This window comes from Epinephelus moara, chromosome 5 (assembly GCF_006386435.1).
Source record: "Epinephelus moara isolate mb chromosome 5, YSFRI_EMoa_1.0, whole genome shotgun sequence".
NCBI lineage: Eukaryota > Metazoa > Chordata > Actinopteri > Perciformes > Serranidae > Epinephelus > Epinephelus moara.
The window spans coordinates 15,468,758-15,474,215 of record NC_065510.1 but is presented as its reverse complement, the minus strand read 5'-3'; positions in this window follow the sequence as shown (position 1 = coordinate 15,474,215).

The window sequence follows — 5,458 nt, the reverse complement described above, 5'->3', positions numbered from 1 at the left end:
ACATTGGGCATTAATCTATTGAGCCATTTATTACTTTATATTAATTACAAAGACACAGTCAAGAGTAGTTTCTAACAATTGCATCCCCCGTGCTGTTTTCTTTCTCTTCAAAAATGCTTAATGGGGGACACAACCTAAATTAAGAATTCCAGTGTGTTATTTCCATGGTCTAGGAAAGCTCAATCAATTTGTGAACATGAGCTACTCTCTCTTAAAGCCAAAGACCAGAGAAGTAAATCTCAATCTTGTGATGTCATAGGGCACAAAGTGTGAGGCTGCTCCACAATACATGGGAGCCTAATTTTGTGAATCCACCGAATGTTTTTCCTTTTTTTTTATTATACTCAAATGAGCTTTATTCTGTTGTAGTGTTCTCAGATCTGCAACAGAAAATGTACCCATATTCTCAGAACATTCACGCGGGTGCTGTCAGTGCCATCTGTAGCATCTTTCCCAATTAATTGTCGATGGAGCAGCTCCAGACTTTATACCCTATGACATCACAAAAATGAGTTTTAGCACTTCAGTTTTTGGATTTGGAAGAGAGATGATTATATTTATTATTTTTGGATTGTCTTAGACCATAGGAATAACGTATTAATTTTGAAACTCGGCCTAGTTCCCCTTCAAAGCCAATTGTTCCACCTGTTCTTTACATAGCTAATAGCCTGTATTGTGATGTGAAGTCCTATTTACAGCACTGATTGATGAAGTCTAATGTTGCTTTAAAAAAACAGCACAAATTAAAATGGATTAGCTGATCTTGGCTAACAAAACATGGGATTTCCAGATCTGGATCATTCTTATCTAGATTAAACTTTTCAAACAACTGGGCCTGAATGTTAATGAGGTGAACAAACTATAAGCAACTATACAGACTCCAAATTTCTGAAAACCAGGAAACAAAGTCAAACTGGTTCGACCAACTTCGCTCCACATTACAAGGAGTGCCACAAGGATGGCTTCCAGTTTTGTTTGTTGTATTCATGATCTTCTTTGAGCTGGCAATCCACACAAATTTGAGCTTTTCTTGACTCCATGAGTGCCAACAAATTTGACAGATCCAAGTATGCTGAGACAAGTGGCTGCTTGATTGTGTGATTGGTTCCAGCGATTGGACTGCAATTTCCTGAACTGCTGTGTTTGGTTCTGACAACCATTGTTTTGTTGCGTACTCCACCAAACTCTTTATATCTCTGGGGAAAATGAGAAAGACAGCATGATGCAGTCTTTTTCCTCTATTTTTTGGGAATAACAATGGTCAGGGTGACTCTGGCTTTTAGCAATTAGTGCTGAGGAGAACAGACTGTCATGTCTCACATATGGCACCATCCTTGTGTGTATTTTTTTGTTTTTAATTCAGCTATCAGAATACTACATTTGAATTACATTTAAGGAACTTTATTCATCAAAAATATTCCTTTATTATTCACTGCAATCATAAAAACCAGCAGAGGACGGCCTAGTGCACACGTACATGGGGATATAGGAAGAAGTATCTTTTTCTTTCATACACATGCAAGCTACCTTTTAGGTCACTGTAAATGGACCTTTTGAAAACAGGAGTTATAGACTTGTAACATCAAAGTCAAGACATTATCTCCTTTGTGAGGCGCAAATGAGGCAACATTTCATACAATGGCAGAGATGGCTAAATAATGCTGGTTCTAACCTTGCTAACAGGACTTTATGCATCTTTACTCATGAATGTACAGTTACTCTTTAACTGTATTGAGGAACAGAGGCACCAGAATACACTGTGGAGGTCACTGCTCCATGTAGCCTTGTGGTAATAGCTTTTTTTGGCCAACATCTTCTTTTTCTTCTTCTTCTTCTTCTTCTTCTTCTATGTGTAGCCATGGTTACATCGCAGCCTGTTGGTTTGGAATGTATCATGGCATGGCATGTATCATGTACCATGCATTTAAATAGAAAGTTTTTAATAGTGCTTGTGTGGACACACATTTTTTGAGAGAGAAGGAGGGGAAAAACACAGTAAATATCCATGTCCAGGTCTAAATGAGCATGTTGCTGCTGTGTGGTGTCCAACTTTGGTGAGCTTTGACTCATAAACTTGTGCTATTGACCAATGGCAAACCACGAAGCCCAGTTCAGACCAAAGATTTATGACGAGACAAGGTTGAAAAAGGCAACTACTTGCAATGCACCATTCTGCAACGTTCTATAAATGTGCCTTTTCACACCAGTGCAACTAGACGTGACGGTGTATCATCTCTATGCAACAACTCGCTGCACCTCCGTTCTGATTTCCAGCTTTCCAGGCTTATTTTGGGGCTGAATATAATTTGTAGCTTCTAAAAATATGAATGAGGATAGTGAGATTCTGGCTACAGTTGCATTTTAAGTGGTGATGAAACAGCAAGAAACATGAACAAAATGAACATCAGATGGACTGTATTCATAATTAATACACCACAATGATATAAAAAAACAGCATCAATTAATCAGTCAATGAGAATATGTGTCTGTGGGAAGGCATAAGCACATACAGCACGCAGCAACAGCAACCCACCGCCCATGGCGGCCCCCACATGGTCAGGACAAAAACAGAGGGCTCGGCAGGGATGGAGCACCAGCCGTTGCAAGTGAACACACCGTCTGTGGTCATTTTGACTTGGCCAGTGGACCTCACTACAAGCCAATTGGCTGTTGAAATGTAGGCTGTTTGACCAGCTGAGTTGCACGTGACCACCACCTTGAGTGTGTTGCTGCAACTTTTCTCTGCGATGTTCTAAAACAGTTTCTTCTTTTTGCAAATCTTTGGTCTGAACTGGGCTTAAAAACACTGACATTCGAATGAATGTATAGTGTATGAATTGGAGAGAGTTTTGCTTTGATGCCTCATCCATTTGGGGGTTGCCAAAATTATGTGTATGTGTAATGTGTATATAACATATTACACATTGGAAAAAAGAGGCTCAGTGTCTGACAAACACTCAGTATCAGGCGACACACCAACAAGCTTTCAAAGACACACATTAAAAGGTTTTTCCTGTCACTTAAGCTGCTGTTTCCGATAACTGTTCTGATAACCAGTTCCTTTTCCTCACCTACTTAAATTTGGTCAGTCATGTCAGATCATCAACACTATAACATACAAATACTTATAGTGTCATTATTAGTATATTTACCATTATATAATCATACTATGTCATATACTTATATTGCCCTGCATGCATACATATGCACATATCCTTATACATATCCCTTATATTTATACTGTGTAGTACCAATTTGTAATTTTCTACTGTGCAATATTTTACCACTTACTGTGCAATAATATCTATATATTTCTATTTTTTTTTTACAGTATATTTTTACAAAATACTACACACCATGTGTGTTTTGCCATTATCCTGTGCAACTATCAAACATGGACATACAGTATCTGTATAAGTGAAAGTTGTATGTAGAGTATTTTATTACATTATTTCATCTATTTTTAATCCTTATTTAGCAGCACCCCATCACTTCTATCTTTGTTTCTCTTGGTTCTGACTCTTGAGCTGCTGTAATGTGTGAATTTCCTCAGTGCAGGATTAATAAAGTCTTATCTTATCTTATCAGTGCAGTTCACCTTAATGTGTTCTTCAGTGTGTTATCATCACAGTCAGGACATGCTAGAGCATTGATGTGTATGGTGGAGTGGCATATGTGTGGAGAGCAATAGAGTAGGAGAAAATGAAAAGACTAAAGCTAGCTGAGCAGTGTCAGGGGAGGCCTTGCCTAGGGTGCCGAATATGCTAGGTCCGGCACTGCTTTCCCTCAGAATTTGTTCCCCTTTGTGTAAGTTAATATATTAGAGTGCTTCCTGAAGAAATGTTCTGTTATTTTATTGCACACAGGCTCTTTAATGGGGGGAAATCCAAAGATGCAGGTAGAGGATGTGGATGTTGATGGATTTGCTTCTTTTCATTGAGAGACTACATTTTGGCTGTGTTCCCATTCATTTATTTTCTATTAACTTCCATGTTTTATTTTGTTATTTTCCCTTTTTCACTTTTAATTTCACTTTATCTCATAAAACAGAGACTTTTCTAAGTTTCATTAAGGAGAGAGTCTGCATTTTGTTTTCACCCCGATGGCATCAGAAACTCACAAGTGTCACTGTTTGGATAATATTTTCATGCAGTTGAAGGTTTACAACAAAGATTGACTCAATGTGAGTCACTGAGAGAAACTGAGGGTCTCCCCAAAGTGGCATTGTGTGCTGTGGGTGCATGTCGGGTCTTCTGAGGCCACCTAGTTGACCCATCAAAGAAAAACTAAACCTGTGAAACACTGAGAGAAGTTTGTCAGAAAGATTCTAGTCGACACAGATGGTGAGCCTCCCTGCTGATCTCACCTGCACAAAGACATCTGCTACATCCCTCTGATCCTCCTTTCAGTGGGGAGTCTCAACCAGGGTGACACACACACACACACACACACACACACACACACACACACACACACACACACACACTGTTACATATTGCAATTGGAGAAGCAATAGAGCAGGGGGCAGCAATTAGGTTTAGCAAATGGCTATTTTCTTAGCAGGTCAATGAGCTGTGCTTTTTCAGTTGTTTGAAAATTATTTTACAATTTAGTTAGGAATAAAATACCTACATTTATAAAACCATGACACCTTTTCATAGGCACTTTTAGCTGTGGCTCTAAGAAAGGCAATGCCAGTTGGTGTGTTGGTCCACCACTTTGGTCCGGAATGAAATATCCCAACAGCAGCTGTGGTGACAGACTAACATTTGGTGACGGCATGTTTGATTCAGTTGTTTCCCTTTAATTGATCTCATCGTTCTGTCTGCAGTGGTTTTCTGAAACATGCAAACAAGTTTCAAAAGCAAATATTAAAGCAGGGTATTAGATGACAAGCAATTTGTATTTCAAGGGGTTGTAGAAGTGGCATCCTAGGATACATCCTGCTTCCTTGAGTGAAAAAGCTGATGAAGCCAGTGTGGAAGTGCCAAAAACTGCAGTTCACTGAATGGCCACTTGAGGCTGGCTCCAAAACCGAGTCAATCTCCATAGACACACATATTAAAATGCCCAACTTTACAGCAGAAATAACATGTTTACAGCCTGGTGCAAAAGACAGTTTCAGTCTCCATAGCTTATTTCCCATTCATGACAATTGAACAGGGGGTTATTTTTATATAACCCACCCCTTTACATTTTATTAAGGCTTAAAGTTATGCATAATTCAAGGCATGGACGCTTTGAGTGATAGGCTGTCTGCAAGGCATTTTAAAGGAGCTATATGTAAGAAATCTAAAGCAAACAGTCGTAAAATCCTCCTAATATGTCACAGAGACTAAGGAATAATGTTCATATAACATACTGATCTCACTGACAACAATAGTACAGCCAGAATATTCGCATTTAAAAAAATTTTTTACGGTCCGCAAATCATGTTTATGTTTTGAATTTGTGTTTT